At 28.7% G+C, this 22,130-nt stretch overlaps 1 protein-coding gene across 5 annotated transcripts in view; it reads right to left on the bottom strand.

Moving 5' to 3' along the window:
• LOC111621610 (MOG interacting and ectopic P-granules protein 1-like) overlaps positions 1 to 22,130 on the bottom strand; it is a 58,913-nt gene that overhangs the window by 4,874 nt on the left and 31,909 nt on the right. Inside the window, exon 1 of one of the 5 annotated variants that reach the window (XM_023363801.1) lies at positions 13,814 to 14,600. The exons of 2 other annotated variants lie outside the window; for them this stretch is intronic. The gene's annotated coding sequence lies outside the window, so the exon portion shown is untranslated. Of the gene's footprint in view, positions 1 to 13,813; positions 14,601 to 22,130 lie in introns of those variants that run through there. 2 more of the 5 variants (XM_023363802.1, XM_023363798.1) reach the window with 2 other exon arrangements.

The raw sequence follows: 22,130 nt of genomic DNA, 5'->3' as shown, positions 1-22,130 counted from the left end.
TAAGAGTCACACAATGACAATAATCTATGCCTCTACTTGTTCCCATCACCAGCTATCTATCTCCAGTTCTTTTCTAAACTTAATAGTTATACTTTTTCCAATACATCATCCAGTTCTCAAGACAATTAAATAATTTCCCTCTAGTTTGAAATTTACAACTTTTCTGAGCCATCTTTCTCCATTCTTATAACTTATAACATTCTTTCATCATTCTTATAACTGCTCAGTCTATTTCAATTTTCACAATGTCTAGTTTTTCATAAAAATACTGTGGCTAATCATTGGCCTCCACAATATATCCTTTTCAGGATCTGATAATCTATTCTGGTTTTCTTTCAAAAATCAGCAACTGTATGGCTATCTTCCATGCATTCCATGTTTCACTCCCATCTAACAAGATCTTATGAGGTACCTGTTACAGATTCAAATAATATTGTGTGTGTGGATGTGTCTCAATATGAACCTTTATTAAGCAAAGAGAGAAAGTGCACTTCAAGTGTTTTCAAGAAAAATTGACATTAAGAAATCCTTAATGACAAGTTTTATGAGCTTCATTTATCAAACATTCTGTGGCTTGGTGTTATTGTTTCTCCTTTATGTTTGCAAGATTGTGGGATCAAATCATGGTGATGGAATTTTTTCCCCTCCAAATAATTGTGAAATTTTTACATAAATTAAATGAATAGATAAAATATAAGCCCACGTATTTTTTAATTATCTACTAGTAAAAATATGTATTAAAAACACAATTTGGTCCCACAGCCTTGTAAACATGAAGGAGAAACAATACTAACAAGCCACAAAACATTTGATAAAGCTCATAAAACTTGCATAAGTCATTGAGGATTTCTTAATGTTAATTTTTCGTGAAAATGCTTGAGAAGTGCACTTTCTCCCTTTGTTTAATAAAGGTTTATATCAAGACTTATCCACACAAAATATTATTTGGATTTGTGACAGACACCTTATAAGATCTTTTAAGTTTACAATACTTCTATAACAAACAAGATTTATTATTATTGTAAACATAATTTAGCAAATTTATCATGTTGTATTATATATTAAATTCATAAAAGCTGAGTTCCTACTCAAACTTCTGTTTTAAATTCCAAGCCTTTTCCTGGTCAACTTTGTACAATTTCACTGACCTTAAAGTTCCTTACAGTATGACTCTGAGAAAATAAAACAGCATTTCACTTACTATACACACATGCTATTTCTTCTCCAACTTTTTAGTTATTTTTTATAATTAGCAAATATTTTTTTAATTGCCAAATTATTAAAACTAAAAATACATTGCTTGTACAAGCTGACTGCCTGCAAAAATGTATGCAACCTTTCTTAAAACAGCTCTTACTTTTGTTACTGTAATATTGTTTATAATTTTGTATTACATTCTTTACCATAGTATTTACTTCACAATTAGTTTCATTAAGCAACAATTTTAATTTCTGGTTGCCATTTGTACAGAAAACATATTATAATGTCTGTGAAAAATCCCAAAAATGGTGTCATCCACGCATCATCAACGAAATTGAATTTAACTTTTAAACACCTGTAAACCCTCCAAATTGTAGCAAATACAGCCAAAGAGGAACAGACATGTCCAAAATGCATACCATCATCATAATAAACCTGTCTACCTACTTATGCGTGATAAGTTCTCTATAGAGCCAAAATTTAGTGCTAATACTTTCACAAAATAAAATGTTTTATTAAATTAAATTATTATTCATTAACAAATTCTGTATAGTCCATGTACAAAAGTATTTATTAAATTTACCTCTTAATAAATTTGCTGAACTTTATAATATTAATAAACTGGAAAAAATCAGAAATTGTCTTGTTACACTCAAAATTATTAAAATAAAAAATGATAATTTTAATTTAAATGGTATTATTTATCATTTTTTGTACTTTGTAAATTTTTGGAGAATTGTATGTATTCTTGGGAAAAATTTTGGGTCCTGAAATTTTCTGCACCCTTTTCCAGTTTGATATATAAATGTAATATAGATGACATAACATGAAGCATGAAAATTTCAAAATTAATTACAAAATTTCACACAATTAAATTAAAAACAACAGGTTCCATTTTTGAATAAGGTTTATTGACCAAAATGTAATTTTAAAACAAGTGTCAAAGAATTTTTTTTAAATATCAGATTCACAAAGTTCACTCTAATGTCAGGACAGGAATAAAATCCTGACTTCCCTAAACTTGTTATCAATGCACAACACATATAAGATATATACAGCAAGTGACAAATGTTTTCGAACTAGCTCACAACCACACGTGTCAAGCGAGACAAACTTTGTCGAAATGACATTTAATCCCATCAAATTCCACGTGCTCTGTTCGGAAGCATTCCTAAGCTAGTTGACCTGAAAAAGAACTGCAAGATAGTTCGAAAACGTTTGTCACCCGCTGTATATATCTTATACACGTTGCGTGCAAGTAATAGGTTTAGGGAAGCTGGGAATATCAGATTCATTTGCAATTATCAAATAACTTGGTTTTGATGTTACAATAGTGATATGATTTTCCAAAAGTTCAAATCTATCAACTGTGTATAATTTTAACTATAGTATTATAATAATAATAATAATAACCCAACATAATAATAATAGCAACCAATAGAACTTGACAGCATTTATACTACAATGAAACAATATAGAAGGTATATATTCTTGAAATCATAACACAATTCCAAATAGTCAAGGAAACACATAAGATAAAAATAATTTTAGTAAAATAAATAATGCATCATAATCATTATGAGTATATAAACAAAAAGCTTTAATTTAAATTCTGGAACATGTATGAAAAAATAATAGAAATTATTATAATACTAAAAGATTATCTCCTAATAATAATTTAAACTTATTTAATACTGATATCAAGTATCTCCTTTTGCAAAAATATTTAATTATGCATTAACTTAGTCAAGTTTATTTCTTTTCTATTATAATTTCAAAAGCTATAACACAACATCATCTATCCATCTCTCTCTTATGTATTGAAAAAATTTCAGTAATCTCTCAATCTATTTGTTGTTATGAGTAGCTTCTATTAAAGGCAATAATGATTATAGCAATCTGGTCAATAATCTGGTCTAGCATTACTTTGTATTATTCATTTAATTTCAGATGAAATCTGCTTTTGAAGATCTCTTCTAAATTCTCTACAATTCAAATTGTTCAAGAATATATCTTACATAAAATTTTGAAATCTTTCTCATTCACAAACTCAAAATATGTTGTTTTCCACGTGTCATCAGATTTCAATTACTCAAAATATATACTGCTATAGAAAATTTTTTCTGTTCTATATTATTATTAGGAACCAGATTTTTAGGTTTTCACATTTTTTTTGTGCAATGATCTTGCATTGAAAGTTCCAAATCTGCAATTATTTCATTGTATCTGGGGCAGAGTTATAAAAACCTAAAAATGCATATTTTAGTAATAAAGTCTAAAATGCATATTTGAGAATATCTTGGTATAAAAATCTAAATTTGGCATATTTCACCAAGTTCCTAAAAACTTCCCTAGCCAATCTCCCCTCTTCAATCCACAGGGATTGTGTCCCCTTTTTCAAACTGGTTCTCATTGGTTTGTTTCATGATTGAATGATTACATCCTGTTGCTACCCATTGGACACTTTAACAGAAAAATACCAGAAGGTGTTTAACTTTGGACTTTATTATCTAGGCCACACCTCTCCTCCTTCCTAAAAACTATTTACAGTGTAGGGCCATTAAGCCGTGGTGATTGGGGTTAAATATTTCTTGATAATGCATAAATTACAATAAATAATGAAAAAATTTAATGCGAGTTTTGCTGTTTCGTATTCTTTCAATGACATCTAGCTTTTGCTGAACATATGAAGCATGTTTATGTTTATTACTCATGACGTGAAAATTTTTAAAGCAAATATGATGTGCATGCTATAAATTCAAAAACTGAAGTGATTTACATTGGGTTTGTGACTCATTTTTATACAATTTCAAGTTTTATCAGATTATCAAATTAAAAATAATACACTTTACTTTAAATACGAGTCAATTTTTTGTGGATTTACCGTAGATTAACTCGGTAGCATTGTAAGGTGTGAATCAGTTACAATGGCAGTCTCCATAACACTGACAAAACAGATTAATGCTGTATTTGAATTTCATTGTAAGTTATTTTATTGTTTATTGATAAATAAAAGACTAATCTTCTATACATACCTCTTTGAAGTTATAAGCCATTATTTTAATATTTAATCCGCGATAGTACATAGCACGTCAATCACGGACATTCAAAATACCAAAACGACAGCTGTCAACACCTGTCTAGAGTTTTTGAGAGGCCATGTCAGGTCCATATGATCTATAGTGTCAAAAAATTGGGATCCAAGCTTTTTGTGCAGCTTAAGCAAATTCATGGATTACTGGTCCTACATTGTATATAATGAGGTCACTCTCATTTGTTAGTTTTCTACAAGCAGCTATAGACTACATTATAGGATACAGATTGAAAATACCAAAAATATCATCATTGAAATTGCCTATTTTGTGGTCCTATATTGATGAATTTGGAGGACCTGAAATATTTAGCACCGATGGGAAAGTTCTACATTGTGATGCCTGTAATGCACATTGTTTGCAGCAGGAAATCTCAAATTCAACAGCACATGCAAATGGCTAAACACAACATCATGAAATCGCAGGAAAATGCCAAGCGTAAGCGTAAACAATTATTTATATCACAATCGCAGAAAAATGAGAGTAATTCTGTGCAAAACAATAATTTCAATTTTGAATTTTGTGAGATGATGTTGATTATAATTTTTCTTCCTGAGATTCATAATTTGTAAGCTTCGAGGTCCAACTTTCACATTACATGTATAAAGTTTTGAAATCTATCTTTTTTTTTTTTTTTTTTTTTTTTTTTTAATTTATAAAGCCTAAAATTTTCTAACCATTCAGTGCAGGTACCAGTACATTGAAATCATTACATAGATAACAGGATTACCATCACTGGCCTAGTTCACTATAAAGAATGAACACATGACAAAATTAACAGTTGGTTTTAAATAGTTCTCCATTGTCAGTGTACAAAAAATGAGGACATGAATTTATCTTGAAAGCTAATAAGCTAACGTGTCCATGATAATAAAGCATGGATTGACATACAGAAAATGAAGGGAGGAAACTAAAGCAGAGGTAAGTGTATATTAGTGATGTAACAAATATTCGGTTACTATTCGGTATTCGGCCTATTTTTCGCTACTCGGCCGAATACCGAATATTTAATCACTATTCGGCCGAATATCGAATACCTAAACACAGGAGTAAGAAATAACAAAAACACACTAAATTAATCATTTTGGTATTTAGATTTAATGTTATCCGGTTAGTGTTGTTTGTTTATATTTATTTGTAACTTATAACATGCACAAAATAAATATTAAAAAAATATTATTTAGTCACTCATATTCACAATTTATAATTACAAAGATCAGCACACATACACACCTATTCGTTTGAGAATTGACGCACATCTGAGGGTCTGACCATGCCTATCCTTCTTTTTAAGTGCTCGTCTTTGCTCTTCCCTTTCTCTTTAATCTATCGCTCTAACGCGTTTTCCTCTATGCCTATGCATACATCAAAACGCGTGCTCACAATATTTTCGATTTGTCACTTTTCCGTCATAGATTTCCCATTTTACAATTACGTGACTCAGCCTGGTGATAACGGAGAAAAGAGACAGATAAGACATCAGTATAAGTCACAGTTACGATTTCACAGATTCGAGACAGCTTGGTAGCCCGAACGGCCCCAGGCTTTCATCCGTGACTTTCGTTACAAGCAATTAGCTTTCTGAAGTCTATGACAACAATTGTTTGGCATTGATGGCCGCGAATTTCGTGCCAATAAGCTGCCTCGACTTGTTCGATTATGTTATCAACTCAATTTCATATTTATTTTCACATTTTCACCTTGCGGTCCTTCTCTATTCTTTTTCCGTTATTTACACATGTAGGTCATTTCATTGTTATCCACATTTGATATCATCGTTTATCACATATTGCCATGACGCTCTTGTCTGTCTGCTACAACTGTCAAGAATTAACGTGATTGGTGAAGCGTAGTGACAGCGGGCCAATAGAGCACGGTCCTTGCCATAATGCAGTTTGTGCACCAATTTTCGTACGTGCGTTAATCAAGCCGAATATTTGGCTATTCGGCCATGCTCCTGGCCAAATATTCGGTATTCAGCCTGAGGCCGAATATACTATTCGTTGCAACACTAGTGTATATGTTTTTAATGGTTTCAAAAAACTTGTGAAGACAGATGAATGTTGACACAAAGGATTCTCTTGATGAGTTTAGACTAAAGAAAAGCTGGTGGATGATTTCAAGTTAAAACAGCAAATAACAGAAGTGAGACAAAAAATATGGACTTTCAATAAAATATCACCTAGGACCTTCCTTGGGTAGAACTCCTTAAAAAAATCAAATCCTTCCAGTGTTAGCATTCTATTTTGGAATTCATGTAAGACTGATGTATGTATTTGAATTTTAAATTATTTCTTTTTAAAAATTTTTCTTTCATTATCCATAATCAGGTGTGCCTATGTTGTTTGCTATAATGTCAGGTCATATTTACTCTGTGTTTTTTTTATGCAGTGAGAGTGTAACGAAATGACGCCACGAGCAGTGTTGGCTAATTAGAAACCAGTTTCAGTGTGTTCGCTGTAAAGCGCTTCTCAAGCACTGCATAAAGAAATGCGGGGATAGCTTGCCATGCCTTTCAGATTTTTGGACCTTGTTTTTAAGTCAATTTTGTTATCTATCAATTTTAAGGACATTTTTTTGGTCCTTAAAATTGATAGATAACATAGGTATACCTGATTGGATAGCAAAAGAAAACTTTAAAAAGAAAACATTTGAAACTCTAATACATTGGAGTCACATATGCATTCCAAAATAGAAAACACCAAAGAGACTGGTTTTTTTAGGGCATTCCCAGGAAGGTCCTAGGTATGGACTGAATATGTTAGTGACTTAACAATTTTCACAACTAAGTGCAAAGCACAATAAGATTCATGAGTTTTATTTATAGTAATTAATGCTTTGTTGTTATTTTTTCACAAATTAAAGACAAAGTCACTCTAAAAATATATTTCAGACAATCACCATTTTTACTTACAAGGAGAGCCTACGGCTTTGGGGTAACGGATTTTGATGATCTTTGGTGTAGAGGTAGTACACGATGTGAGTGTACTACCTGTAAAATACTAAAGTGCAATACTCAAATATAATCGAGAAAATCGAACTTAAAGTTTTGTTAGCACTTTATATATAAATTATACGTATTTCTATTCGAGCGTCCTGTGGCAGAGTGGTAACGAGTCTGATTCATAAGCTTGAGTTCTCGGGTTCGATTCTCGCGTATAATTTTTTTTTTAATTCATAAATACTTATAATGTATTTATTTATTTACTCATTCATTTATTTCTTATTATTTATTTATTTTAATTTAATTTCTACTATTCCAAGTCTAATATTTTTATACTTTTGTTGACAATAACGGCGCATTCTTGACACCTATGTGTCAACTTTCCCATCTAATTGTTATCACTAACGGTGACCGATCTAATTCTCACTAGGAGCGTTTTTTCTATCGGAGTTCTTTTTCACTCACTCTTTAACAGTTCGTTTCTAAATTTCGACACGAATAGACGTATTTGTGTAGTAAAACTTATTTTGAAAAATTATTTTATAATCGAAAAATGTCGTCAAGAGAAGCAAGTTCTTCACGTTGTGACGAAAAAACTGTTGATGATAACTTTTTATACAGTGATGTAAAATACTAACTTGTAAAGTGCAAAACTCAAATATAACCAAGAAAAACGAATATAATTTATTGAAGCAATATTATATAATTACATATCATTGTCAGATGTACATGATCGTGAATGATACTTATGATAAAAACATTCAAAACAAAAATTCTGTCTACACCAAGAACAACAAATAAATGCTGGTTTTTTAAGAGGTATCATCAACAGTTTTTTCGTCACAACGTGAAGAACTTGCTTCTCTTGACGACATTTTTTGATTATAAAATAATTTTTCAAAATAAGTTTTACTACACAAATACGTCTATTCGTGTCGAAATTTAGAAACGAACTGTTAAAGAGTGAGTGAAAAAGAACTCCGATAGAAAAAACGCTCCTAGTGAGAATTAGATCGGTCACCGTTAGTGATAACAATTAGATGGGAAAGTTGACACATAGGTGTCAAGAATGCGCCGTTATTGTCAACAAAAGTATAAAAATATTAGACTTGGAATAGTAGAAATTAAATTAAAATAAATAAATAATAAGAAATAAATGAATGAGTAAATAAATAAATACATTATAAGTATTTATGAATTAAAAAAAAATCATACGCAAGAATCAAACCCGAGAACTCAAGCTTACGAATCAGACTCGTTACCACTCTGCCACAGGACGCTCGAATAGAAGTACGTATAATTTATATATAAAGTGCTAACAAAACTTTAAGTTCGATTTTCTCGATTATATTTGAGTATTGCACTTTAGTATTTTACAGGTAGTACACTCACATCGTGTACTACCTCTACACCAAAGATCATCAAAATCCGTTACCCCAAAGCCGTAGGCTCTCCTTGTTAGTATTCTAGAACAAATTATAGACAGCTGGATCTTCCTTTTTTAGGCTACACAACTGCCTACATTTAAAAAAGTTCCTTAATTAAGGAGTTAAAAAACGCACAAAAAAAACAATAAATATTAAAAAAATTTCATCTTTAAAATTGGAATGGTAAATCTTACGTCTTGTTAGTTCATCCTTGTCCATTCGGGTTTCTGGTTCCTTTTATCTACTGAGGATTAGCGCTGACAAATGTAGATGATGCCAAGATATCCCTCTGGTGACGAGTTTTAACAATATATTTGAATTTCCATCGGATGAATAATAATAATAATTATTATTATTATTTTTTTTTATCTAATAACAAAGCGATATTACTTCTAATATTGCTTTGTTATTAGATTACTTTGGAAATAAAATATTTTATCAAAAAATTTAACTATTAAATATTATACATCAGTTTGAAAGAAATTTTATTTATAATAGTATAGAATTAATGAACACAATCAGATGGCCCTTGGATGGCAATACAAAGATGTTGAGTCAATCAAAATAAACTTTCATTTTGATTGACTCAACATCTTTGTATGGCCTTCACATCAAATTTTTAAAGTGAAAGTCTAATTCTTTGGATCAGTTGTGGTATTTTTGCTCATCAATCTTTCTTGTATACTATTTGTACCAAATATTCAAAGAAATCCTCAACTGGCTGTCATTGTGGCAGACTTGATAGATTATGTTATTTTTGTACAAAGGAATGGTTTTTCTTTGAGGAACTCCAAGACCAAATTTGCATAGAGAGATGAAGCTTTGTCAAGCCAAAAGATGAATTTGTCATTTTAATGATACTTGTTAAGAAAAGGGATTATCTTTAGATATTAATTTTGGTATGTGTCAGCATCAATTGAGAGAGATCCCTTCTTTAAAAAATGGCTTCAAAACACCTACTGGTAAAATGACAATGTAGAGCATGACTTTTTCTTTAAATTTCTTCTTAAATTTTTACTTTAAGAAGTGCTTGATTTTCATTGCATAATAAATTTCATTTCCTGGCATTTGCAAGCTGAAGATAGAAAAGTACTTCTTGTCATCCTAAACAAATGTGCCATCTGCATTACATTAGGATTTCAGCAAAATGCAGCTAAAAGATACTACCACCAATTTTTTTTTGAGTGGTTTGCTTTATTTTTGTACATTTGTACAACATGTTCTTCTAATATATTTGCTTTTGAAGCTGTTTTTCCAAAATGACTCACAAATGTTCAAAAAATTCACACACTGTAATTGAGCATGTGTATTGATGTAATTTTTGGTGGAAAGATTTTAGAATCTTTTTGAGTTCAAAAGTTATGATGCTTTAAATCCAGTCCAGATATTTTTGTCTCATCCTGTTAATATGCATCTTTACATTATCTGCACCTGATTTTTAGAGAGATAACCTATAACTTATTTGCAGGATTTAATTCTATTGCATCCCTATCTATATCTCTTTACAATGTGTTACAAAATTGATTATTATGTAACAATTTATGAAATTTTTCTGTAACTCGGTCTCTTTTTTGAGATAAGAAATAAATTGATACAATTTTACAGATGCAATCTTCTGTTTATACCCTGTATCTAAAATAGAAAATACATTACTTTAATAAAATTTCATGATGCTATGAACAGAAAATTGTAAGATACCAAAGTGCCTAATTTCGAATTATGTGGGTACCATACGACCTTTCTTGCACCTTCATTATTCAAAGACTCCCCTGGGGCATTGGTAGTGTCATGTGCAGTTGCCCTTGTGTAAGCGCGAGCGATATTATATATTAAGTTATTATACCCATGCTGTGTGGCCATTTCCTGAATGTGTTTTAGCTCATCTATCGTGTCTTCATAATTAGAGTTGTGCGTGAACGCCCTCTTAGTTAAGGCCCGAATTACAGTGATCTTGTAAGAATACGGATCCTCCGAGTTGGTGGGGATGAAGAGCGGTCTTAGTGATGGATGAAATTTCCTGTATATTTTATCCAGATGGTGATTGTATCGTACAACCTTTCTTGCACCTTCACTATTCAAAGACTCCCCAGGGGCAATGGTAGTGTCACGTGCATTTGCCCTTGTGTGGGTACACAAATTGTTGAGAACATCACACAATATTAATTTGTTCAGAGACCATCCACTATCCATTGAAGTTGATAACCATGTGATGTTCTCAACACATTTGTGTTATTACTCATATCTCAAAACTAGGCATCCAGGACATACAAAACTTTAATTAACAAAAGTCTATGAGATTACTCATATACATGTCTCCACATGGGCACCCGCAGATGCAACAACCATCTCCTTGTCCAAATTTAGACTGGAAATGGGAAGACTGCCCATGCCCAGTGAGAACTTGGGTCAGTAACCAATTACAACTTTTAGGAGTTAGACCAACTTCAGGCACAAAGGCATAGGTATAAACCTACCTACTATACTTAGGTTACAGCACTCTTGCCAGTGTGGCATCAATTTTTGCAGTAGAGTACCTTTTACGTAAATATCTGATCTACCTTACTTATAACCTGTATTACATCAAAAATTTGCATTTTTATAAAACAGGAATAAATGATAAATGAATACCTATTTGAGTGATAGCAACTCAAATGCTAGTTTTTTTCACTAATATACAGTATTGTTAATTATAAATAATAATTTATAAAAATTGTGTGATAAATAATTCCTACTTCATTTATCTACTAATTTTTTTGTGCTATATAAACAAATACTCATATAATTCATTGTAAAATATATATATATGTTTACATCTTTAAGACTTATTAAAAATTAACCTTTCTATTTAAAATCATTCTTTACAGAAATTTGAAATTATTATCTGGACTTTATACGAAATCTTTATCATCATTAATGGAAAAGTTAGGGATATCCTGAGCCTTTAATTTGAACTATATACTGTACTTAAATAAGATGCCATTAAATCTAACATGCACCTTAATTTCTACATATTCACCCAAAGTTTTTTTTCTTTTGGAAAAATAAATAATTTAAGAGAAACTTATAACAGAAGAACTGATTCTATTGATGTAAATTTATTCAGTATTTATTGCTCAGTAAAAAAATTAGTGGATAAGCAAGTAGAAATTACAGTGCATCTTAAAAATTTGAGTGAATACAATATATAGTTTGAATTAGACTCAGGATATATCCCTAACTTTTCCTTTAATGACAAGAAAATTGCATGTTGGAAAAATTAATGATGTTTTTCCAATACTTTAAATGGCACTGGGGTGGATTGTATGTGGGAAGATGTGAGCATCAAATTCCACATTAATTTAGAAGAGTCTAACATGAAAGTGAAAAGGCTTCCAATTTTAATTTAACAAAAAATAGTAATATTATTTCAGTCTTTCATGGAACTGAAGTTGAAAACCTTTTCACTTGCCATGCTAAGACTCTTCTGAATCAGCACAGAATTCGATGCTCACATCATCCCACATGCAATCTACCTCAGTGCCATTTAAACCATTAGATGTGCGAAATTTCTTGAATGAGTGTTACATTACTTTTTCTGGGATTTCATCCATTTACTTATTATGTTATTGTAATAGACTAATGAAATTGAGCTAATCTGACATCTTAAGTATTTGTTATTACAAATATTTGTAAAGATTTTATTAAATCATTAAAATGATGAAATGGAAATACTTTGTAGTAACAAAGAACATGGCACTAGAGTTTGTTAATTATGATATACTATATCAAATCTAAAATACATCCCATTGTCAGAGATACTAAAACCTGGAAAAAAGTGCATCTCACATTGAAATAAACACAATAATTGAAAACTTGCAACAGAGCCAATACACTTGTGTATTGTCAAAAAACAATAATTAGGAGCAACATGCATCCACCATTACTAAATAATAAAGACTTCCTTGATGATGTAACAATGCTGCTTTTTATTAATAAACTCAGGATTTCATAACTTAATTACATTTATTGAATATGGAAATTAAAGCACAAACCTCTATTCGTGTAGCTTATTTTTTGATCTAATAAAGCTACTTGAAGACGATAAAAATATTTAATTCATGAATCTACACGGATAAACTGATCTAACTCTAACAAATCTTTTTTCCACTATCTCCAGTTTTATTTAGATTTAGTTGCACATGTTAAAATGTCACTTTTACAAACCATTTTTAAATTAATGTACTAATCATATTAAGTTTAAAAAACTTCTTTTTTGTACTTTTTGCAAAGTTTCTATCTTATATTTATTTATTTAATTTCATCTATTATAATATCTATCATTTTTTAAATATTCAAATAAGTCTTTGTACTTTTTAACAATCTATCATCCAAACATAGTTTACTATGCTACAGAAGCATTTAAAAAGTTTATAATGTGACTATGTTCTGAAATTATTTTATAATCACTTATAGATTTAGTATAACAAATTGTAAAATTTTATGTACACAGGCGTGTATCAGACGTAGTTCAAATTCATTAAGCATCAATCTTTTTGTATACCTTAATATATTATTATTAATTGTATGTAATAAAATGCATTTAAACATTCAATTCTTAAAAAAATAAAAATTATGTCTACTCCAACTATACAAGTGCAAATAAATTACTCCCCATTTAAATATATTATAATCACACCTTTTCTGAAAGGAACAGGGCAAGATTATGTTAACAGAGAAGTGATTATAACGTTAAGAACTTAACATTTATGCCAATTTCATCCTAACAATCTCATACATTGAACAGATTAGTATAAGTTGACTTTTATTTGAAGTGTCACATCAACTTATTTTAATTATGGATACACTTTCATTAGAGTATTTGTGAATAATTTCAATCAATTTTTTGAGTTATATTTCGCTTCTAATCGAGAATAATGACATAAAAGTCAAACGCAGACGAAACAAGTCCATTTATGATTAGGCTTAGTTGAATATTTGATCAACCCTGCCCCACTTACAAACATGACTAAAAAAAATAAACGATCGGAGCGAAGAATGATTTCTTGTACTTTGTTCTATTATCTCATACATATTTAAGTACTTACTAATAAAATATATAGAATAATTTGACAAAATAAAAAAAAGAGGATAAAGCCAACATCGATACTAACCCTAACGTACGGCGGGAAAACTATCCTTAACCATCGCGCGTCATTTGAACGGTTTAAACCATATTCCCAGACGAAGGTAATCGATGATCGTCTCACCTGCCGTTATATGAATGCGTTGAGTTTTTTAATCAGTTGTCAAAGTGAAAGATAATTTGCACCAAATATCACTTTAAGCGCGATCTACTCTCGCTTCTCGGCTTTAGTTGACAAAATGTTGAATGGCAAGATGGCGACTAAGCATCACGTGACCCGGAGGTTTTTCACGAAAGATTTCTGGTAAATAAACGAATCGGAGCACACCGTTGCCATCACGTGAACTTACAGAGCATAGCCAATCACATTTGCCAATAATGTGTTGCCATGTCGTCAAATTACTCCCCCCGTCATGCCGCGCCTTTTCATCGACCAATAGGCTTTTCTTCTGGATTGCTGAAAATTTCATGGTGTTTCGGGATTGTTGCAATACTCTGTTTTCTTTTTGCATACTTCTGAACAATTTCGGTTTTCTTCTTCAATGTTCTTGCTTCAACAAAATCCATTGCAATCAATCACAGTTCATTACATGAAAATTAGCTTTGGATGCCCAAATTTTCGTGCTAGTACTGTGATGAAATAAAAATAATTCTTTCTTCAACTGTCACATATTTCAGAAAACAGAAATAATCTTTCCTATGAACCTTATCAGATTATATAAGACATTACACCATTTGATGCAAAAATTTCATCAAACAGTGATATGATGGTGACTTATAATGCATTATTGGATATTAATGTAAAAATCAATTCATATATGTTAAAAAATGACATTTTCATTATAATGTCAATTAAATGTGGGAAATCAAAATTCAATTATCTAATATTTTTTTTATATCATCGGTAATAAAAAATATAAAAAATTCTGAACTTCAATTTCATAAACCTCAAATCTGTATTGAAGTTTCTCCTTGATTTAAAATATTCAAATAAATATATTCTTAAGCAGCAAAACTCCAAAAAATATTTTTTTTTCTCTCAGACTTAAGTAAACAAACACTGTAATAAAATAATCAAACAATCCATTTTTTTGAAATGTAATCCATCAAACAAATATATTAGAAAATATAATTGCAAACAAGTAAAAAACTTTAGTATTAATAAAATATAAATTTTTAAAATAAAATGAATTATTCTTCACAAACACCAAAGGAAAAAAAATGATCTTACAGTATTTAATTTTAAAGAACTTTTCATAATAATGAATTTTGAAAAAAACATCATTTTTATTTCATAAATTAATATGTATGTATATGATATGTGGTTTAAGTATATGTATATATATAAAAAGAACATAATTGCATTAAAATTATTTATTATTATTATTTACATAAAAACAGACAATTAGAAGTTTTAAATGAATTATATCACGAGTTTTAAATGAATTTTGATAAAAATTATTTTATCAAATTTCTGAAAGCAATTATTTTTTATTTTATTTTTTCTTTTTGAGAATTTTATTGTTTAAAATAAGTTTTATTGAAAACATCTACATGTTACTAATAAACATTTTAACATTTATTTCCTAATTTCGCTGAAAAAAATTGTCTGTGTTAACAGATTGTGAAGGAGTTTCACTCAAAATAAATATCATGTAGACAAGAAGTAAACATTTTGGAATCTGGTCAAGTTTTGGGGCTAATGATAAAAGAATTACTTTATAAAAGATGTTTTACAAATAAATTATTTAGAATAGCCAATAAATAAGATTTGGAAATGATACCATATTTTAAAAAAATCATCATCTACATAATAATAATAATTAAAGAATCTCTCAAAAATTTTTCATTTTCTTCAAAACATTTCCATAATCAATGAAATATAATAATAAAACCATTTATTATTATATCAGTAAACAACAGTAACAAGTTATACAAAAAAAATCATATATGAAAATATTATATATATATAATTATGGGACTGTTGTAGAAACTGGAAATATAGGAATTTGTTTGTATGATCATCAAGAGAAAAAATTTTACAATAATTTTTCACTGCTTATAAGAAATATAGTCTCAAAAACATTCTGAAATGTATTAAAAAGATTTTTCAGCCAATTTAATAATTATATTTTATTCTGTTAGTTGAATATTAACTATAAAAAATTAATTACTCAGAAGATAAACTTTGTAACTGAATGATATTATTTGGATATTTTTCAATTGATTTCTATTTCTGTTTAGACATACAGAACAGAAATTTTATTCCTAAACATTCCAAAAATTGAACTTACAAAGTAATATTTTATGCAAATTAACATATAAATTGGTATATTTTCAGTGTAGAGCAGGGGTTGCCAAACTTTTTTGATCATTGACTCCTACAACTTTTCAAAACCTCACATCGACCCCCACCAAAAAGTTTGTGTTACAAGCAAAAAAAAAACAATCTCTTAATATTTTAATATATATCTTTTAATTTTACATTTTTTACATTTATTGTATAATGTTAATAATAATTTTTGTAACTGACAATCAATAAGATGGATAAGCTTGATAATCCTTAGCAAGATTAGCAATATTCGGTTCAAAATTTGTAAGTTTTAGTCTTTTCGTCAACCCCCAATAATGTTATATTGACCCCCAGGGGTCGATATAGACCACTTTGGCAATCCCTGGTGTAGAGTATAGTGTCTGAATATACATAACAAGTATAATGCATTTAAATACTTTTAATGTATTTATCAAAAATTAAAATCAGTTCTCTTGTACATGATAAGAGCATCAGAATTATTACTATAATAATATTTTTTGCTTTCATATTGAAAAATTTCACTAAATAGGTTAGCAACAGACATACAATCTTATGATTCATTATTAAAATATTTGCTTAGTTGTTAAAAAATTATGATGAAAATGAAAAATTTATCTCAACTTTTATTTAAGGAAATTTTTTAAATTTTAGAATTTTCCTGTATTTAAACTAATGGTAAAATTTGTTTTTTGGTGCATTGATATCAAAATACAAATAATGATCTCTCAACGTTATCATTTTATGATCATTTTGTATTCTACACTTCTTTACTTCTAGACGCACCGGTAACAGGTTAGAAAGAGTTATCATTTTGTATTCTTTTTTTTCAGTATTATTATTAATAGAAACTAATAACTAATGAAAGAAAAGAGAATATGCATTATTTTAAATTATTGTTTTATCAAAAACAAATTTATCTCATGGTATATTTTAATACTGATAAAGATAAATTGATCAATTTAATTTAGATAATAAATTTTTCCATTCAATTATATAAGTTATATTCTAAAAAATATAAACTTTTATTAAATTAATTTCAAGTAATACAAAATATTAAGAAAAAATTAATATTTGAATCATTTTTCTGGAAAATTTAAAATTTATTTTCTGTTATTTAATATATGTTTGATATATTAAAATAACAAATAAAATAAAATTCAATGTTTCAAAGATCTGGATAAATTTTAGCATTACTTAAAAATTTTTAGATGGGTTATCTGGAAATGCTTTTATTAATTAATTATTTTTTACATTAAGAAGTATGAAAAAGTTATTTAACTTTTTAAAAGTAAAAACATATTTCTTGAGTAAATGTTAAAATATTTTTATTAATGATAAAATATTCATTAATATACAGGCAAAGACAGATAATTCATTTCTAAAAATGTGTATGAAAGTCAAATGTCCAGAAAAAGCAAAAGAGTTGCATATTATATAATTACCAGAGAGTTAATAAGAGATTCTATAATTTTTCTTTTTAAGATAACAGTAAATATGTTACAACATATAAAACATTATTTAAAATGTTCAAACCACTAACAGAAAGTAGACAATAAAAATTAATTTTTACAAATGATTTTGATGCTACTGAAACCAGAACTGACAAAATGCCATAACATGATAGGTTGAAATTTTTGTTTGTCAACTGAAAATATAAAAGTTTGAATCTGGCATATGAAAAGAAATGTGGGAGTATTGAAGTATTATGTTAGAAAGAGCAAGTTGTCCAAAATAGGGACCACTTGTATTGTAATCTTTTTCTTAATAACATAAAATGTAAATTTACAAACTTTATTTATCAGCCAAGCTACATGGTTGATTTTACATTGCTGACTAATACATAAGTAAGTTAATGTCCATATCCTTGCATATCTAAGTTTCACAATAATTATCAATTATAAAATGAATAATCAATACCAGGTGTACCAGTTAATAATGCAGATTTTGTTCAATAGATGGCATTACACATACGTTGAAATACAGTGGGTGATCAGTTAATGAGCAACAATTCAAAACTTTTTGGAGCGAGGAAGACGTCGACATCGACGCTCAACCCAGTATATACTGATCAGATAGTATTCCTCCAAACTTTGAAACTCTCTCTTGTAATTCCAGCCTTTTATTTTTCTGACAGAAAGAATTTCTTATAGTATTCACGAGACTGTCGGGTGGGCACTCGTTAAGTTTTGTCTCAGTTTTTATTTTTGAAAGGTGAGAGTATAATAGCAAAGGTAGAGTGGACAGATGTCTGATGTTGCTGGACAGTATGGCTTGAACAGGTCAACAGTAGGCTGCAGTTCAATCTTATCTAAGAAAGATACAGTATAATCAAGAAGATTCAAGCAGCTAAAAGAGTAACAAAAATCACAGCTGAGAAATAAAGAACATTGAAGAGCTCATAATGGAATCAGCCTGAAACAGATCTGACAACATGAGAACACCAAGAACTCTTGAATGAAGAACACCAAGAAACTCGGCGAGATATGTTTTCTTCTGAAAAAAGAGGATTAATGCTGAGATCTGCTGTTAAAGATGTTTTGATGAAATGGGAGGTTGTCAGAACAACGGTCTTAGAATAGCAGATTGAGGTTAATAGGCTTAGGGATCTCTACAACGACAATGCTATTAATTACTTCCGAAAAATCGTGAGGAAAAGAGAAAACCAATTGATATTAGACAGATTCTTTAACATCCCACAAACAGAAAAAACATGACTGATAAAAAAGCAAGACTGTGTATACATGTATTTTTATTATTACATATAAATAAATGTAGTAAGAAAGAATATAATTTTTTATTTTTGGGGATCTCCAGAATGGATTAATCAAATTCCCATAGAAATCTATGGTAAATTTATAATCGGTTAACAAACGCAGTCTTGGAATGGATTATGTTCATCAATTAACCGATCACCCATTGTATATGTGATTTGATATGCATGCCATTTTGTTGTATTGACAACAAGCTTTAAAACTTCATATGTCTAATTTTCTGAAGGTGTTAATATCATAAATATTTTTACTTTTAAAAATGTCAAATTTTGTACCAAAAAAAAAGAGCATTTGCAGGAAGTTTTAATTCATTATTTTATTTTGAAGATAAGTGCTGCTAAAAGTTATTGTATACCTCAGGTAGCTTATGGTAAACATGCTCCATCTGAAGATAATTGTGAATGCTGGTTTAAACACTTTAAAAGTGATGATTTCGATGTGAAAGAGAAAGAACATCCACCTCAACCAAAAAAGTTTGAAGACCAACAATTACAAGCATCCTTGGATGAAGATGCATATCAAACTCAAAAAAAACTTGCAGAAAGATAAAAAGTTGCTCAGCAAACAATTTCCAATCATTTACAAGCAATGAAAAAAGATTTTAAAAAAAGGAAAATGGGGGTCACATCAACTGAATGAAAGACAAATGGAAAACCAAAAAGTCATCAGTAAAATGTTGCTTCACTGGCATGAAAAAGTCTTTTTTGCATTGAATTGAGACTGGCAATGAAAAGTGGATTTATTTTGAAAATCCCAAACACACAAACTCATGGGTTGATCCAGATCAACTATCAACATTAACTGCAAGACCAAACTGCTTTGAAAAGAAGACAATGCTCTGTGGTTGGTGAGATAAGGAAGATGTGGTGTATTATGAGTTTCTAAAACCAGGTGAAACTGTTACTACTGATCATTCCCAACAACAAATAATAAATTTGACCCAAACTTTAACCTTAAAATGACCAGAATGGGTCAGAAGACACAGCAAAATAATTTTGCTTCATGTTAATGCATCATCACACACTTCAAGACCAGTTAAAATCACATTAACAGATCTGCATTGGAAAGTGTTAACCCACCTCCCGTATTCACCAGACCTTGCTCCTTCTGATTTCCACTAGTTCCAATCAATGGCACATGCACTTTCTGATCAACACTTTAAAAAGTACAAAGAAGTGGAAAATTGGGTCTCTGAATGGTTTGTCTCAAAGCAAAAAAAGTCCTATTGAGACAGTATCCACAAATTACCTGAAAGATGGGAGTGTAGCTAGCAATGGACATTACTTTGAATAAAGCACTTTTGATGTTTCTCTTGAAATTATTGTGTTTCCTTTGATTACAAAACCCACATTATTAACCAGTATACCTGGTAAACATATAATATAAACTGAAAATGACATTTATAACATTGTAAATAATAATAAAAAACAAACTGTTTAATACTTTTTCAATATTTAATTTATATAATTATATAGAAATTAAAGCACATACATCTTATTATTAGACATTAAAATAATCCTTCTTACAAATTAATTAATTAAAAATTTAATCAATGAAATTGAGCTATTTCTAATAGCAAAAATATATAATTTCTAAAATTATTTTTCTATTTATTTTTAAAAACAAGCTATAAATAGATGTAAGGAAACATTTTTTTTTTTTACAATAAAAAATTTTTTACCACAAATTTACCATACATGTTAACATCATATATAAGACACAAAATATTATCTTCAATACTATTGTCAACTTTCATCTATCTTAAATCTGAATTAAAATAAGTTAACATTTTTTCAGTAATTTAAATTATTATAAAACTTTATATTCTCACTTACCACACCAAATAAACTATACATAAGGAACTGTATTGTCTTTCAGCATTAAATTTTTTAATGGATTTCTTTGTTTGATGAAATAAATACTTATGTATTTAATTCAAACATCAAACAAATAAATTTAATGCCAAAAGACAATATAATTTCTTATATATATTAAATTATTAATGATCTTTTAACATGATATCAATGTATTTTGTTGTTGATGTGTTACTTTTATAAAAGTTAATAAACATAAAGAAGTATAATTAAATCTAAATAAATAATAAGTAAAACTCATTATTATAATAATTTATAATTATTTTTAAACATGAAATCAATGTTCTGAATGAATAAACATTATAAATCATTTTAATTACATACTATAACATTTTTCTATTTAAAGAAATACCACTTACAAACTAATAAAAGTTCAATATACTATAATATTTATATTATTCATTATGTTTGTTATTAGTTACTTTTATGATTATAATAAATCTAAATTATTTTCACTAGTGTCTTACTGCTAATTCCATAAAACAAAATAGTTAATATCAAAATAAATAATTTGTAAAAATTACTTTAATGTTTACAAAATATAATTTGAAAAAAAGTAATATTTTCAAAATTTTTTCTTATTAATGAAATATGTAAATTAAGAGCTGTATCATACAACTTACTTATTCTTCTGGTATAATTCTTAATACATATTCATAAATGATAAATCAAATTCTTTTACAGGTTTTATTTATTTATTTAATGTTTTTGAACCACTTAAAAATTAACTTGTCAGATTTTAAATTTATAGTAAGGATAGAGTCAGATGAATATTCTTTTAATTTTTCACTGTAATTCTTGATAACATTTTGTCTGATTCTGACCATCTTTAAACTTTTCTTTACAACTAACAACTTTTAATAAAAATATTTTTAATAATAAGTGGCAAAATATACCAATTACATTAAATATAGTAAAACCTTGATTTAACAGACTGGATTTAATGGACCAAATTTCTAGTCCATATGTCATTATGTCATGTGAAAATTAGCACCATGTTAATTTAAAAAAATTGTTTATATGTAATTAAATTAACAGGTAATTTTTTTTCAAATTCAACAGTCACTGCTCTTAAGAATATTAATTGTATTTAACTACACAAATAACTAAAGTATATTTACCAAAATATGTTTACTTATTTTGAGTTAGATTGTATACTTGTTTACTAGTTGCAGAACTATGGTGAGTACATAAGCAATAGTACATATAGAAAACCTCTCTGTGAAATTAAACTTATCATACATACTTCATTTTAATTACACATATGTATCTACATAAGTAAAAACAGATTAACTAATTTGTCAACTTTTTAACACATACATTAGAAAAACTTACTTTATTATATAACAGACTTTCCCCTTTAATGGGCACCCCTCTCACCTGAAT

This window comes from Centruroides sculpturatus, unplaced genomic scaffold (assembly GCF_000671375.1).
Source record: "Centruroides sculpturatus isolate CEXI.00-Female unplaced genomic scaffold, Cexi_2.0 scaffold175, whole genome shotgun sequence".
NCBI lineage: Eukaryota > Metazoa > Arthropoda > Arachnida > Scorpiones > Buthidae > Centruroides > Centruroides sculpturatus.
This window is presented reverse-complemented; position numbering and strand designations above follow the sequence as displayed.